Genomic DNA, 18,309 nt, shown 5'->3' on the forward strand with positions numbered 1-18,309 from the left:
ATAGGAGGCACCTGACTGTCACCATAAGCGAGCTTTCCTGGATTCCTGACAGTTATTATAGGCCGTGATTGATGTGCTTTATTTTCGCCTGCGAAACTTCGGGAGGACACGATCTCCTTAAATGCTTTTCTACAGCTTGACACATTACTGATACAATTATTAGAATGAGGGAATCACCACGGAGGACTTCATTCACAGATGGTTATCTCTTTCTAACAGCTAAGACGGCATCTGTTTATGCTGGATGTAAAAACATCTATAGGCTTGGAGAGGGGGGAAACCTTCTTATGTATCGTATCTTGATATGTCATGCTACATTTGTCTCGAAATCATTAGTGTTTATATATTTAGTATGTATACTAATCATTTGAAGACAAGTATTGATACAGTCAAGATCACTACTGTATCACAATCACAGTGATATAAAATCAGCCTTTACCAAATTAATTATGGTGGAATTACCAACGATATCAATGCAGTTAGGCTAATAGGTGACTCCTAATTGCCTTTAATGTTTGCATGTGTATATATTTCCTTTGAAGGCAGGCATCCCTCTGGCCTGTACTCTTACCTTTGGCAGTCTCCAGACCCCCCAGGACCCTGTCTGAGATAAATTTGGAAATGGTTTTATATCGAGAACATTTAAAATTATAATAAATGATAAGCGGCAGAGCGGCTTCCCATCCAGGATGTGTCATGCCCTGTGCTTCCTGGTATAGATGTCACATGAGGCGACTTCTGAGAAGCTCTTTCTCTCTGCCACATTTTCATTTACTGAAGCAATTCAGTTGATTATGGGTGTTGGGACCTGTAACCTTCAGGTCAAAAGGCCACTTAACTAGTTATGACACAGGTGAAGTCCTGGATAAAGGCTGCATTTCCTCAAACCTATCACGTTCAGATCCCGTCCACTGTCCTTCAGCAACTGCACAATAAACTAGTCTTTGTGTCTTGGGCCAAGTGCTTTATCAGTACCATCACAGCAATTCCGATAACCCCAGATGGAAGATCTGGGTGTAAATAACAGCAGTGACATTTGCAGTAATTCTAGAATGTTTAACCAGTTCTGCTTCACCTGATCTCCTTGGGATTCATTTATGAGTACTCTGTATGATTTCACCAGTCTGTGCTAAAGATGAATTTCACTGATCTGCAACACAGGGATTTAAACCCCCTCCCCCGGAGAGGGAAGATAGGGAGATCCAGTGGTTGCTACTGGAGCCCAGATAATTATGAACTGCTGAAAAATGCACATCACACATTTAATGGAGAATGTAGGTTTTGGCGGTAAAAGGCGCCCATCGTCAAAGGGATGCTGAGTGTGATGGATGGCGAGGCTGAGGAGGGGCCGCCCGCGGAGGCAGTCTGCCCTGGTGAGACACCCCTGTTATGGTGCTGTCTGTCACCCTAGAAAGGCATGAAGAAACAAAGTGGTGTGTTAGAGTATACGGGAGAGCTTAGGCGTCCCTGCGCGTCGCAGAGACCAGCTCATTCTTCAGGAGCAGATGAAGACACAATCCATGTCCTGATGTCCGTTTCGATTTTATTCAAGCAAAACCTCAGCCTCCACAGCACAAAAAAGCATGTTTACAAAGTAATTATTTTAATATAAAATTGTCAATGAGATGCCGGATTATTTTGTAATATTTGAATGTTTTGCATGTTTATTATAGGCTGTGTTACATTGTAGGTCACACTCACGGGGTAACTCCAATTCAGCTTAGCATGTTTTTTGGACCATGGGGGGCACCCCCACAACAACAGAGAGAGAACATGCTGACTTTCCCTATAACACCAGGGCAGAGACTCGAACCCTGGTCCCCAAAGTGTGAGGTGACGATGAGAACCATTGCACCAATATGTTGCAGCTATACACAACCATGCATTAAACAATCACAGCGTGACACTCCTGTCCTTTATTTCCATGATCAGTCCCCTCTAGATAATAAAAACTGCATTTTGGTTAATGCATGGTTAATGGGCTCCTTCCCTATGTACCAGAGATGCTGGATGTCATTTGGGAACCTTCCCAACTGCTGTAATCTCTGACTAGGGTCACATACTGGTGATTGTGTTATCAGAATTGTCTTCAATGAGCTTGACACAGCTTAAGCTGTGATTACTATATTATGTTTATAACCCTTCCTTGGCCGCTCTGTTTGGTAGGAAGTGGGCCACTACCATGCTGGTTACTCATAAAAAGGTAGGAAAACTGCTATGCTTTCAGTATTGTATGGTTGATAGTAAAATGATGTATTGGTGTTAATATTAAAGAACCAAGCATTTAATATTTGTTATAAATAAATAATAAATAAATAAATGCTTATCCATGGGCGGAGCTCTCCTTATGAGTAGGATGGCAGAGCAGCTGACAGACACAGAAGATATCAAGCATTATTTGATCACTTTTGAAAGGCTGGCTGGAATTTACCAATGGCCAAAGGAGGTGTGCGCAGTCCGGCTGATACTGCTGCTGATTGGTTAAGCTTGCAGTGCTTTCATAGCTATGAGGTCTGACCAGGCAAACGACTATGATCTGGTTAAAGAAGCAGTGCTGAAGAAGTACCAGATCAGTGTGGAGACGTATCGGCAGAGGTTTCAGACAATGGATACCCCACTGGATGAATCGCCTCAAGAACTGTATACCCGTTCTGTAAATGGGTGCAGTTTGACGGCAGTAGCAAAGAGGACATAATGGAGACTGTGGTTTTGGAGCAGTATTTGCACGTGCTGTATCCAGAAGTCAGGACTTGGGTGAAGGGGCACGACCCGACTACTGCACCAGAAGCAGCAGCACGCCAGACATCAGGAGCCTACCGCTATGCTGGGCTTACCCAGGCCATCAGAGGTAAGTCTGAGGGGCCAGGGAAAGGCGGTGCTTCAAGCTGCCATACACATTGTCAAGTTAAGACTTTTAGGCCCTTTACCCTGAAGCCTAAGCTGGCTGGTACTCACCCTAAGGAGAAGGCAGAAGTGGTGTATTTTAACTGTGGTGAGTCAGGGCATATTCAACCTCTGCGTGCCCTTAAGAAGCCAAAGAGTCTATGTTATATACCGCACTCCCAGCCAGTAAAGAGAGAGCAGGTGGAGCCAGTTATTACTGTTCTTTTAAATGGAAAACCCCTCTCTGTATTAGTAGATACAGGTTGCTCGCAAACTTCAGTGAAAGAAGTTGACCCCAAAGAAGCATTGAGTGAGCAGGTGGTTGTTACTGTCTTCTGCGCGCATGGGGATATGATAACACTTCCTACTGTAGGAATGTTTATTGAGGTTAACAATCAGGTTTTTTGATGAAGGTTGGAGTGGAAAAGGAACTACCTTATCCCATCTTGTTGGGGACAGACATGCATGTTTTACCTAAGTTGGTGCAGAGTGACGACAAGGTCTCAGGTGATTCAGAGCAGTCAGGAGGTACCCTCCCCTGAATTAGGGCCTGGTCATCTGCCTTTCGCATCAGCGGATATAGATCTGAATGAATCCAGGCCTACAGGGGAGGAAAGGTATCAGACGCAGAGAGCTAGTTGGAGAGCTTGTGTCCAGTTTGAAGCAGGTGGCATTGGAGGTGGCAGCTCCAGAGTTGCCTGACCCTGAGTTTACTTTTTCTCCTGACTTGGCCATGCTACAGGGAGATGATCCCTCTTTAGCTGAGTGTTTTAGGAAGGCAGAGAAGAGTAAGGTTTAGTTCAGGCTTTTTCATTGAGGATCAACTGTTGTACAGGAAGAGGGAAGATGGTGTAGCGTTGCTGTTGCCACAGATGTGTAGACGGGAAGTGATGTGGGTAGGGCATTCTGTTCTGCGGGCTGGACATTTAGCTTTTATGAAAACACTGGCACATATTTCAAAAAGGTTTTATTAGCCAAACATGTACAGGGATGTGAAGGAGTAATGCAAGGTGTGTGCCAAATGTCAATTGACGATAGGCTGGTCCCCAGCACCTGCACCCCTGGCACCTCTGCCCATCATAGATACATCCATTGAGCGTATTGGTGTGGATATTATATGGCCTTTAGAGAGGAACCAGGAGAGGATTAGGCCACTAGATACCCTTTAAAAGATGTCACGGCTAGACAGATAGCTACCGCCACCCTACGGTTTTTCCCTCAGGTTGTTATTCCGAAGGAGGTGTTAACAGGGTCCAAACTTCATGAGACGCGCGTTAAGTCATGTGTACAAACTCTTAAGGATAAAATGGGTAAGAATCACCCCTTACCACCCTCACACTGATGGCTTAGTGGGCACTTTAACCAGATGCTGCGAAAGTTTGTGTCTGATACAGGCAAAGATTGGGACAAGTGGCTACCGTTCCTCCTCTTTGCTTACCGAGAGGCATCCCAGGCATCCACAGAGTTCTCTCCTTTCTCATCTATGATCATCAAGTTCGGGGCCCTTGGATGTCTTGAGGGAGAGTTGGGAAGATATGGATAAGCCAAGAAGAATGAATGTGGTGTCCTACATGTGAAAGATGAGGCAACAGTTGGAGAAGACCACAGCCTTAGTGCGTGAACACCTGAGTAAGTCCCGGGTAAAGCAGAAACGGTGGTATGACAATGCACTTTTGAGCCAGGTGAGGAGGTCTTGTTATTGTTGCCTATCTCTGAGGGTCCGTTCCAAGTCAGAAGGAGGATGGGACCTGTGATGTATGAGGTCTACACGCCAGCAAGGAAGCAGTCTCTTCAGACCTTCCATGTGAATATGCTAAAAAAAATGGCATGCACCACCCAAAACCACAGCATCTCTGGAGGCCACAGTACCAGCTGCCACAGTCATCCAGTCTCTCCTCACTTGAGTGGTCCAGGAAGAGGAGGATGTGGAGGAATAGTTCTTCCCGGGCATCCAGCAAGCGAGGGAGTTGGGGCATTTTTCTGTAGAAAAGAAGCAGCATCTTCGGGAAAACTTACCAGACCAGCTTTTTGTGGATAGGCCAGGACAGACAGAGCTCATCCAACAGTGGAGCATCATACATCACACCGTCACAGCTGTGCAGTCTGCTGTGGTTCGGATGGCATAATTTTGTATTTATATTTCTGTAGAATAACTTTTGATTTAATATTTAATTTGTTTGAGGCACTTTGTTTTTTTTCCAATTATTTATGGTTCTGGGATTTTTTGCACTGCACCGGAAAATTGTGCACGTCATCCCCGCCTGCACCTCCCTCTCTCCCTTCGTTCCGTAAGGCCAACCACTAACAGAGCTATTGTAATAATCATAACCAAAAAAGAAAAATTGTAATTGTTGGAATACAGTTTGTATTCAGTGCAACAACTACATATGTTTCTGCATAATATTGTAAATTGAGTTTAAATGTATACTGAGTCGTCTGTAGATGGGATGTTAATTGAAGTGAAGGTTGTTTAAGTGCGATGAAAATATCCTCTTGGTTTAAAAAAAATACTGTTTGCTGTAAAAAGGTATGGCAGGCTGCAGTCATGTCAAAACTGAGTGCACTTTATTTCTGTACAGTTTTATGAAGATTTTTCCAATAGTGATGCTTCACATTAAATGCACCTTCAAAATGCCTTTCCAGTGCATTCATAGAACATGCATTGCAACTTCATAATGCATTAATTGAACATAAGGTATACTTAAATGCTGTTTAAGATCCTAAAGTATATTAAAGCTGATATGGTACAGTATGTTAAGGTGTTAAGGTATACTTACATGCTGCTCATGAATGTTCTATGAATGCATTATGAAGCTGCACTGAATGTTCTATGAATGAATAATTAATTGCACCTTTGTAATGTATTCATGTAAAGTGTTACTAAAAATTCTGCTACTTTTCTCCCATCAATTAGCTGGAAAACTTTAGTGATAGAGGGTATTGTTTTCAAAGGTGTGACTTTTTTTTAGCCATTTCCCAATTGTTAAAGTTTCAGAGCACAGTTGGCTGAGGGCTCAAGATAAGAATCTGTCATCCTTGGGTAAATCTACATGATGTAATGTTGTACTATACATAATGTAATTGTACATTTATAGAGAAGACTCATCTAAATGACAGCCCTTAAAAGACTATTGAGTCAGGGAAACAAACCATGCTGATATTCTGAAATATTTATAAAAGTGCACAAAAGCAAAGGCAAGCGAGATCCTCTCAGGTGTGTCATGTGGCTGAGGCTTGATTCATAAACCTTAATCACATTAATAGGAAAGGGGACGGCATGGTGGGACAGTGGTCAGCACTGTTCCCTCACATCTCTGGCACCTAGGTTCATGTCTGTGCCCATGTTCCATATGCATGGAATTCTTATACTGTGGACAACTAAATGTAAATACATACATGCATACAATTTGTTGAACTAGACCTGAAATTAATTCAAAATCTAACATATATAAAGCTGACATTTAACCAATTATTATATGAGTTACATTTCATATTGTAGGTCTTTTTTGATATCAGATCTTAATGCCAACTAATGTCTTGCTAACACTTTACTTGAGGGAGCACAAATAATGTAGTAGTACAGTCTCACTTAATGCAGCAACCGCTAACTAACTGGTCATTACGTGCTGATCCCGTGTTTGCTCATCATTAATCAGTCATAAAAGGTTCATGTATTTCACGCAGTTAATGATTTGTTTTTGACTAGCAGTTATTCGTGCCCCTTCAAGTAATGTGTTACCAATGTCTTCTGCACTTTGCGACACAATATTTGGACAGCCAAATTTTGGTGAATGAATATTGAATAAGTAAGGAAAAAGAATAGGATATTAACTCCCGCTGACTCTTATAGCATAACCAACAGCTAGATATGTAACAAGTCCCGAGCACTGCCTTTTACCTGGGATGAGGTAAACTCAGTGAAGTGGGTCAGGCATGTAATGGAAGAGGGTGAAGTTTCCATAACAGAAACTGAACCGCACTTTTATTCCCGGATCCGGAGGAAATCGACTTTTAGAGATGGTGCTACTCACTGGTATTGATCAGAAACAGTGAGGTGCTTTTCACAGACACCTCTCCAGTCAGACATTATTAACAAGGGTTTTCTCGCTGAATTAGATCAAATCCTCTGTACTGTCAAGTTAACGATACCCTGTTAGAACAATCAAGTAGTACCTGGAAAGTTTAATTAGCGTAAAATAAAAGAAAGCAGAATACAGGTCACATGTCACCCTTTTGTTTATGAAATGAATATCATATCTGGTTTCTATACACCTTCAGAGTGCAAACCATACTAGGTCAAGATCCTCGGAAGGGATAACAAGCAAAATCAGATGTGTTAACGTTACTACCAGAAAAACCCAGATCTAACTCTCAGCTATTTAAAAACACAGACCAACAGAATTAGGCGAAAAAGATAGGTGTCTCTTCTACCTAATGGGACATTCACAAAGACTAACAAAATTAGGGGGGGAAATTCTTCTGTCTCTTCTAGCTAATAGTACATATGCTAACTTGCATGCTAGCTGCTCGTGGGAACAGAACAGCACAGTGAGCATTTATGGTACATCAATGCCTGCAAGAGTAAAAAAAAAAGCCCAATTTGTTATGTAGAGGACATCTTTTCCAGGATGGTATTGAATACTGAATAGTTTTTATATACCCCGACTGATCTAGCATACATTAGTTGCAGAGGAATGCTGGCCATGTGATTAATCTCCCACATCATAGACTGGACCTGACTTAATTTGCAGTTTGTTTCAGGTCTATGTACTTGCCATTTTCTTTTTCCATTGGTGAAGGTTGATATTTAGGTACATGATAGAACCGATAAAAAGATGTTTTAGGGGTGTGAGGCTCGGCGAGTCAGGACTATGCACCAGTGATCAGTAGGTCGCTGGTCCGAATCCCAGGGCCAGCAAGCCTAAGTCATCATTGGGCCCCTGAGCAAGGCCCTTAACTGCCAATTACTACTGCTAGGGTGCTGTGTGCTGGCTGACCCTTCACCTCCAAGCTGACCCTTCACCTCCACATTTCACCTGTAAATGTGTCATGGGGAGTAAGATGGGATAGGCAACAAAAAATAATCCTATGGTGATCAATGAGTATCACTGTTCCAGCTCTTCAGGGGTAGTGTTTCTGAACAAATGTAAGTCCAGGAATGCAAATCTACACGGAGCTATCATGGGACGTCCACAGCCCCCACAACCACCCCCCACCACACACACAAAGTAAATAAAACTTGACCCTTGTGGGCCCAGTAAAAATCTGTTCTTGACTGTAGATGCAGAAGACCATACGTGTGCATCTTGAAGCTCCATCTAACAGAATAATGTGTTAGAATTTAGTAGCTGCACTGTTTATTCCCACAGGCATCGACCAAAACTGATTAAAGCACATCTGCAGGATCCTTTTCCAGGATTCTCCCGCAGCCCTTCCAGCTGCCAGTTATTGTTTGAAATCAAATCACCCTAGGCAACATCACCCTAGGCAATGAACATGGGAATACTTAACAGTTTAGTTGAGCTTTCTGCAATATAGATGAACAACAGAGGAAGACCATGGACTACAATTCTCTGTGACAGCACTATCAGCAAGAACCTGTTTCTCAGCTTTTTAGTCATTTTTCACCAAGATGCAGTAGGTACTCTGCTTAATAGAAGCATGATCCCAGGTTCTGCTTCAGCAGTCTTAACCCCTCCCCCCCCCCATTTGTACCTGCTTTTGTTAAAAATGTCCTGGTGCTTGGCTCATAAGAACTGAGGCTGACTTTGTCCCTGGCATGATGCAGTAGGGGCAGCGGCAAAATGGCATATGTTGGATCGCGCTCATGAATTCAAGGGAAGGGAGCAGCAAACAAGATCTGCTCTTACTGGGCAATAAAAAAGGGAAGTTGAGAGCACTGCTACACCATCGCTACTCTGTCAGTTTGGCTCAGCAACCTGCCTCAGGCGACCCTTTTTTAGCTGCTGCTAACAGGTTCCGAACAGAGTTTTGCCTTTACAGCAGAAACTTTTGCAAAATCTTTAAATAGAAAGGTGTCCCTAACCACCTTCTTTATTCCTACACTTTTATGACCTTTTTTCAAGCATTGCAGTCTTAACAAGCAGAATGCTCCCAGGATTGCATAGTCCCACAACCTAAATCTCACTTGAGGTGTTCTGTATGGTGTAAAATGACAGCAAACTCTATAAATATTATGCCTATGTTGGCTATTGGTCGAGGAGGAACTGTAAACTGGGTTTTATTATTTTATTTCAATATTCAGCTGTGCTAAATGTCCTTTCACCCAGGTGGACCTAAAATAATTGTACAGGACTTTTAAAAAGAGGCATCACCGCACTTTTTGTTTGTAAAAAAATAAATGTATAAGATGTGGATTGATGTAAAGTCAGACCTTTGTTCACTCTTCATCAATTTAATGAAAAACAGACTGTAAGTTATTATTAAATGCTAATACTGTATGAGTTTAAGCTGGTAAAATGTGGTATTTATGGTGATGTCTGGCACTGCAGGTTAAGATGCAAACAAGGCCCAAAACCCACGATTGCTCCAGGGACATGAACTGACCACCGGGTCCACACTGCTTTTAACAAAAGAGTCTGCTTAACAAGTAAATGTACAATGGTTCCTTTAGATGAGAATTTCAAGGAATTTTCTGATTACTAGTGTGGACCTACATCTACAGCAAATTACTACATAGATGGGATATATCAATTTTAATATTTAATTTCTTATAGCTGACATTAAATGTAATATCTTTTTAAAAAGAATCAAAATAAACTAGAAAACTAGATTTGCTGTGGAATTTGCAGTGAAACCACTAACGAATATGCAAAATGCTACTGATTTCCTAATGTCCAACCAGCTGATCAGCTAACTGATATAAATGAAAGGCCTAAATTTTATACGAATTGCCTCCCATGGTCCTAACCAAGGCAGTCTTAGTGGTATAACGATAAACATCACCATTAAGCCATTTAATCTTTTAGTCCCTCAGTAAAACTGGTCAAACGTACCTGGTTCATAATCAGATTAGAGCTAAAAATGACTCTTATGGTTGCCATCAGAGGAATGTAAGGAGTCTTGCAGCCAGCTCTGGTGTGGTGGGAGACAGCTGGCTGACACAAGGAATCCGACAGACTTATCTGTACTAATGCCATGGTCACGTTTGCGCATTGGGAAGACCTTTCTGGGGGAAACTTGTGATATATGACACATATTTTTAGCTTCTTTGCTTGATCCTCAGGTTTGCATTCCTGCAGGACTAAATGCCCTTCATTTTTGGGTCTCTACAGCCCCCCCCCCCAGAGTCTGTCTGACACCCAGACCCCTTGCTCTACTTCCTGTGCCTCCACAGAGGATCTCTCTCCCAATGGACCTGGGCAGACGATCCTCGAATAGCATCTTTTTCTGAGATATTTTTTATAGGTTTCCCTACACAAAAAAACTTATGTTACAAAAATTTATGAGGCTAAACATATCACTCATGGGATGGTGAGTGAAACTGATTCTATTAGATGAGCATAGTTGAAGCTAGCAGATTTTGCCATTTTATGCAATTGAATAGAAGCCAAAATAGTTTATAATTATGACTCATACAGTACTGGCCTAAAGTTTGGACATGCCAAGCCGCTTACAAAGGAGAGTGATAGTGTCGCACCTCATTAGCTGGGCCCATGACCCAAACACAGAAGAAATGGTTTGAGAGGAGTTCGATTAGTGAGAGAAAGAAAAGTGACCAATGTGTGTTCTGCATATACGGGAACTCCCTCAGGACAGCTGGAAAAGCATCCCAGGAGGCCACCGCATGAAACTGGCATAGAGGAGAAAGTAGGTTCAGCCAATGCCTGGAGCAATTGGGGCTAAGGGCCTTGCTCAAGGGCCCAATGCTAGGATCACTCTGGCGACCCAGGGATTATAACCTGAAACCTTTTGAGTCCCAACTCACAGAGCTGCCCCTCCCGACAAATTGTAATATTATTTTTTTGTTTAATATTTTTTGGTCAGTGCAAAATTTCATAAATGCTGTATTGTACTTTTGATGTTTTTAATCATTATTATAAAATGTTGAAAATAATTCAAATAAACCTTTCTGTGGGTAGGTGTGACCAAACTTTTGAATGTAACTGTATGTCTTGTATGGTGTACTGCACTAAAATAATTCAAATGATTACACGTGATCTGTACTGGTAATGCTTCATTTACTAATTTTCTTTTTACTACAAACAACACAATTTCAACATCTAGAGATTGGCAAAGAATGGGGAAACCCCTGGATTACACTACTATGCCTATTATAAAGAATGTTCCGGAATATGAAGCCTTCACAGAGACAGCAATGTGGATAATGGTTATATTATTACTATAGTCATTCTGCTGTAGACCTAATTATCAGAGTAAGATATAAATGGGCATTAATTCCTCATGCCTTATCTTTATACCTGCCTCCCCACTTCCAAGTGTACCTCTCATGTCCTTTATGACACATCAATCTGTTTTAGCTGAAAAATTTAAAGGCAGATAAAAATATAGAGTGGAAAACATATTGTAATTATTTCTGATTCAAGGATTAGTGAGCTGGCAGTCATAACTGTCAGATAAATCTGGTTTCGGGCTGAACAGCTCTGAAAAATAGTCGACTGCCTTTTCAAGATTATTCAGGCTTTTTTTTTGTAGGATTTTGTAAGTATGCAGAAAACTCCAGGATGTATATTATCCAGTTTTTATGCTGTCCTGCAGCAAACAAAAGCACAGTGTATTAATACACCAGCAAGTATAGGAATCTTGTGGGTTTAACCCTTTGCTGGCATACTTGGAGGAAGCAGGATTTTGCTGTCTCATTGCACAGCAAAGAGAAAGATATGAATAGAATCATATAATATGGGAAAGGAGGTTTAACAAAGTAGTGGAAAGGAAAAGCTTTGTGCACTTATTTAATTTAATACAATACCAGCACCACTTATTTTATAATTTAGTCCAGGCAAAAGGTGCTCTGCAGTGATATATAAACTTGATGATTGGTGTATGAGGAGGCTAATTTCCATCATAATTTCATGTTTCTGATTATAATTTTTTGTTGATACTGTAAGTGATCGCAGCATGACAAGAAAGGAAGAAAATCAGAACAGCATAATTCTGAAATCACATAAGTGTGAGGTTCTTTTGTACTTGGGATCAAAGTTGTTTAACACAAAAAAGAATTACATGGAACATTGTTACATTTTCTCTTTCATGTGATATTATATTATATTACATTATACACTCACCTAAAGGATTATTAGGAACACCATACTAATACGGTGTTTGACCCCCTTTCACCTTCAGAACTGCCTTAATTCTACAAGGTGCTGAAGGCATTCTTTAGAAATGTTGGCCCATATTGATAGGATAGCATCTTGCAGTTGATGGAGATTTGTGGGATGCACATCCAGGGCACGAAGCTCCCGTTCCAGCACATCCCAGAGATGCTCTATTGGGTTGAGATCTGGTGACTGTGGGGGCCATTTTAGTACAGTGAACTCATTGTCATGCTCAAGAAACCAATTTGAAATGATTTGAGCTTTGTGACATGGTGCATTATCCTGCTGGAAGTAGCCATCAGAGGATGGGTACATGGTGGTCATAAAGGGATGGACATGGTCAGAAACAATGCTCAGGTAGGCTGTGGCATTTAAACGATGCCCAATTGGCACTAAGGGGCCTAAAGTGTGCCAAGAATACATCCCCCACACCATTACACCACCACCAGCAGCCTGCACAGTGATAACAAGGCATGATGGATCCATGTTCTCATTCTGTTTATGCCAAATTCTGACTCTACCATTTGAATGTCTCAACAGAAATTGAGACTCATCAGACCAGGCAACATTTTTCCAGTCTTCAACTGTCCAATTTTGGTGAGCTCATGCAAATTGTAGCCTTTTTTTCCTATTTGTAGTGGAGATGAGTGGTACCCGGTGGGGTCTTCTGCTGTTGTAGCCCATCCGCCATAAGGTTGTGCGTGTTGTGGCTTCACAAATGCTTTGCTGCATACCTCGGTTGTAACGAGTGGTTATTTCAGTCAAAGTTGCTCTTCTATCAGCTTGAATCAGTCGACCCATTCTCCTCTGACCTCTAGCATCAACAAGGCATTTTCGCCCACAGGACTGCCGCATACTGGATGTTTTTCCCTTTGCACACCATTCTTTGTAAACCCTAGAAATGGTTGTGCGTGAAAATCCCAGTAACTGAGCAGATTGTGAAATACTCAGACCAGCCCGTCTGGCACCAACAACCATGCCATGCTCAAAATTGCTTAAATCACCTTTCTTTCCCATTCTGACATTCAGTTTGGAGTTCAGGAGATTGTCTTGACCAGGACCACACCCCTAAATGCATTGAAGCAACTGCCATGTGATTGGTTGATTAGATAATTGCATTAATGAGAAATTGAACAGGTGTTCCTAATAATCCTTTAGGTGAGTGTATGTATAATATATAAAATATTATAGATATTTAGATCATAGGGTAATGCATCATACATATGAGTATGTGGACACCTCTTTTAAGTAGTGCAATTACTGTAATCCACATTTATGTAGCCTCACGCATTGCTGGCACAAGTCCATAATTAAGTAGCGGAACACTTGTTGGTACAGACGTATAGAATAGAACAGAACAGAATGGAATAGAATAAATACCTTTGTTGTCATTACATGCAACAGGTTGAATAAAATGCAGAAGAGGCTAGTGACATTCAGCTTGGTGCTATCTTTCCAACAAGTCAGTTGGCCAAAATTTCTGCCCTGTTAGATCTGCATTGGACGGCTGCAAGCAAAATGATTCTGAAATGGAAATGTTTCTAAGCAAGCAGAAGCTCATAGAAAGGGACCTGGTTACCCATCATCAATGCCAAACCTGAATGGCAGCAAATCCCACCAGCACCGTTCCAGAATCTAATGGACAACCTCTCCAGAAGAGGACAGGCTATTACAGCAATAATAGGCAGAACAACTTCATGTATAACTCCTTGGTTTTGGAATGAGATGCTGGACAAGCTGCTGTCCACATACGTTTAGCCATATACTGTATACAGTATATTGCTGTTTATAAAGTTAAGCTTCCAAATTCATAAAGTAAAATCCAACGTTTATACTCCAGTGCTCTCAATATGAACATATTTTCATCCTTGCAATCTGTGGAACTGTGCTGCAGAGATTTGTATTGGAATTTAATGTAATTCATTTGCACCTGTAGAAAATCTTACACTGTTGGAATGTAAATCAGTAATTTTAAGTAATTTCATGGCTTTTTAAAAGCACTGTTTCGAAATGATTTGTGAATTTTTTACTCATAATTTATAGCAGGAGTCAACCTGGGCTCAGCAGCCCCCAGGGGTCCATAGAAATGTATTACAAAAGTAATAATTAAAAAAAACCAAAATATTAAAATCCCCCCATCCTTAGTTACATATGTGATCTGCATTAGAAATGGGGGTCTCTAATGCTAGTCTGCTTTCATTTGGGGGTCTCCAGTGCTGGTCTGCTTTCATTTGGGGGTCTCCAGTGCTGGTCTTTTTTCATTTGGGGGTCTCCAGTGCTGGTCTGTTTTCATTTGGGGGGTCCCTGGTTTTGAAAGGTCATTCAAATTTAAAACTTTCTGACTCATCTGAAGAGCACTTTTCATTTATTAAATGTATGCAATGCCAAACAAGTGTGATATCATTATTTATTCAACTGTATGATTTATTCATGCTGTCCAGTCCCTCTTAAATGGATGATAGGGGCCTGAAGGTGGTTCGATAAGTAATTTAACCTTTAACCAAATGTCTAAAATGTCTGATATATAAATTGCACTGTTTAAGTTAAACATTTACAAATGTTTAAATTAAGTGAAGAATGTTTTTCAAGAATCTGACTTTCTATGAAGTACAGAGATATTTATATATCATGTCTTAATAACATGGTACTGTTTTAAATAGGGAATTAATAGTACTATTACTACTACTGCTCATATTTCTAGTGACAACAACATTATTGTTATAATTATTATGACAATCATTATAACTATTACAACAGCAACAACAAGCACAGGGCACTAGACGGGCACAAACTGATTAAGATGTGTATCTGTCTGAAACACTAAGATAGTGAATACAGGATCCATGTCCACATCCCCACAGGTATGAGCCTTCATTGCTAACCAGTGAATCATCATGGCTTTTTAAATCATCATCATCATCATCATCATCATCATGCTTGCATAAACATCTGCTCAGTAATACTACATTAGTACTGCATTAGAGAGCGTTTGAGATCATGCCTTCCTGTCAGATCCATATTAGGAACATTTATAAAATATCTGCAAACAGTACAGCTCATATTCTTCATGTAACTAGATAATAGATCTGACCTTCCACATTCCATTAATAGCTGATAAAAATAAAATGTCACTGGGCATTGAATCCAGTGCTAATGTAGGAAAATAACCAGCTTTTCACAAGAAAGCTACACATGAGAACTGGCAGGATTTGTGTATATAATATTCAGTTATATAAAATTGCAGTCCTTGATCAAAAATGATGTATTCTCATTTCTTAATTGAAAACACGTTCAGATAGCTCCATTGTGTTAGTTCCATCTGACTTGTATCTGTGAGAAATATGTAGTATAGGGAAAGCTACTTTTAAACAGTAGCTTTGCAAGCTGGAAGCTACTTATGATTAAAAGTAACTAAATTATGGTCAAGCTACTATTTTAATTTAGTAGTTAGCTACGCTACAAGCTACAAAGAAAAAGTAGCTACATCAAAGCTATTTCATCTGGTAATACTTAATATTTGTGCTGCAGGATACTCTTAAAGCAAATAAGTTTAAAAATATATATAGTGAAACGATGTTAAAACTTGAAATGAAAATCTATATTTTTTAGCAGCATACTGTCAAATGGCAATAAGGATTCAAAAAAGTTTCTGTAATTAGTGTATACCAAAGTATACTCCACAAGCGCTGTCTGAAAATTAGAAGGGTTATAACAAAAAACAGAGAGATTTTGATAAGCTGTCTAAGAACCAAAATGCTACTATGCATTTTAAATATCTAAAATAACTCTTTAACATCGATGCCCAGAGTATTCAAGTAAAAATCACCAATCAGAAGCACCTGTCAGTTTACCCATCTTCGTAAAGAGAGAAAAAGAGTACAGGCTGTCGTAGTCTTACAACCGTGATTGTTTCTGACTGACCTGTTGTAAGTCGGCTTTTTATTTTATATGCAAATATTTATAAATATATAAGTATATCATTTTGGTATTTCTAACCTTTTTATCACCATTTTCTTTGTTCATTATTGTTGTAACCATTTTTATTACCATTTAAGCTGCACACAAACAGATACAAACAAATACTGTACTGTGACCACTGCAAACAGCAGCCTGAGCACGAGATGAATGACTGAGTACTGCCGGGAGTTGGTGCGACAACTGTCATATACTCACGCTGAGCAGCACTCACGCTGCCAGACGTGGTGCAGTCGTGGCTGCATATTTGCAGTCTTGGAATGGTCGTCAATTGATAAGTTATAAGTCGTATAGGTTTTGCCATTTTACCATGCTACTTCATTATTTGTAAAAAAAAATTAAATTGTTATTGGAAAAGCTACAGTGTTTTCAAAGTAGCTACGCTATTGGTAAGCTACTGAAAAAATCACGTAAGTTAGCAGCACCACTCATTTTAGTTACTGTAGCTACTCCTCAACACTGGAAATACGTAGAGATTCAACTGTAACTTCAGGGTGCAAAAGAAGAGTCTTGGACTGGGTACCAACAGAAGAGTAGAGGACAAAATCCCTCACATCATCCATAGGGATAGCTATCAAAACCTTCCAGTCAATAACTCTGGAGGTACAGTAGGAAAGTGTTCACTCATTGTAGAAGCTGAGGTCAAATAGTAGCTGCAAAACAGGTCTTTTTTGTTGTGATTTTTGACAGGCTTGGGTCAGTGTTCAGGGCTTCATAAAGGGCATCCATAATCTCCCAACTAGCAGGTGCCCCTACTCAGAGATGGTTTCAGGAACCTCCGGACTATGAGGGGGTTCAAATTGGCAAGAATGTGCATCAGTCTGGATGTTTTTCCTCCCGGGGAGAACTGTAGAATAGATCGTAGTGAAGAAGAGGGCCCACTAAGTCTGCTGAGGTTTCAGTCTTTTAGGCTCTCAGATATCGTATGATCTGTCAGAACAAGAAAAGGATGATTTGCTTCAAGCTAATGTCTTAACTTGAAATACCATTTGAAGTTTTCTGTTCTACCTGTATATATCATAGTTTCTCTTGAGGGGAGGGTTGTTAGGTGTAGAAATCACAGGGAAAAGGTTTCAACGGTGTTCTGTAATGCTACAACAATCCAGCCCCCACACCCACCACTGAGGTACTCACCTCCATGAAAAAGGCAAGGGTAGAGTGTGGCTGATAGAAATGGGCATGGAAATGAATAGCTGCTTGAATTTCTGAAGTAAGCAAAGTAATCAAACATAATATTTTTCATTAAATAAAGTCAATATGTCATGGACCAGCCTGGAGAAGCTTCATGTACATCGAGAGAGGATTACACTTCATGAGATCCATGCCCCCTGAGATTCCTGTCCACAAAGGCCGCCTAGTCAGGATAGCCTTGCTCCGCATCTTAGAAGCACTGGTGGCACTCATTAGTTGCCATGCTTCTTCCCACCTGTTGCCGGTTCTCTTCAGTTATCTTCTCTATTTTAGTTTATCTGATACGCCTGACAGATGCGAGTTTTCAGACAGTTCTTAACTAAAACTTCATGAAGCCTTGCAAGAGTTGCGGGTCTGACTGCACTGAGTTCAGGCCAGTGGTGAATAGCAGATAATTTACTGTTGTCTTTATAAACTCCCTTTGTTTTAAAGACATAGCGTAGAAATCAATTAGCTTCCAGTGGAACTCATAAATTCTCTGCCTTGGCAAACAGCTTTTTTTCCTCAAAGTCTCTGCTGGACTTGGCTTACATAATGCTGGTGTGTGGCTAGATTAAGGGAGTAAATATGCAGATCATCAGTATGAAAAAAATAGACTGTGTCATGAAAAATCACATGTACTATGTCAGAAAAACACTTGAAAGACTGCAATAGAGTGAGGCATAGCAAGCAGAGATGATATAATCAGACCATAGTCATACTCACGGGTGCACATAAACATAGTTTTCCAGTTATCTCCTTGATTAATTTTGATAAGATTGTGTTCATTTCTAAATGGTGAAGATGGCAGCAGTCTAAACCTGTTCCAAAACCGCAGGAACCAAGGGAAAGTGGATCATGGAGCTTAACAGTGATCCCATTGAGAAGTAGGTTCAAAGTTCTCCACGAAACTTGAAGCAGCATGAGATGCTAATAGCAGGATAATTCCCCCAGATCAGGGAATATACCGGATTATGGCCTT

The sequence above is a fragment of the Paramormyrops kingsleyae genome, chromosome 16, assembly GCF_048594095.1.
Source record: "Paramormyrops kingsleyae isolate MSU_618 chromosome 16, PKINGS_0.4, whole genome shotgun sequence".
In the NCBI taxonomy this organism is placed as follows: domain Eukaryota; kingdom Metazoa; phylum Chordata; class Actinopteri; order Osteoglossiformes; family Mormyridae; genus Paramormyrops; species Paramormyrops kingsleyae.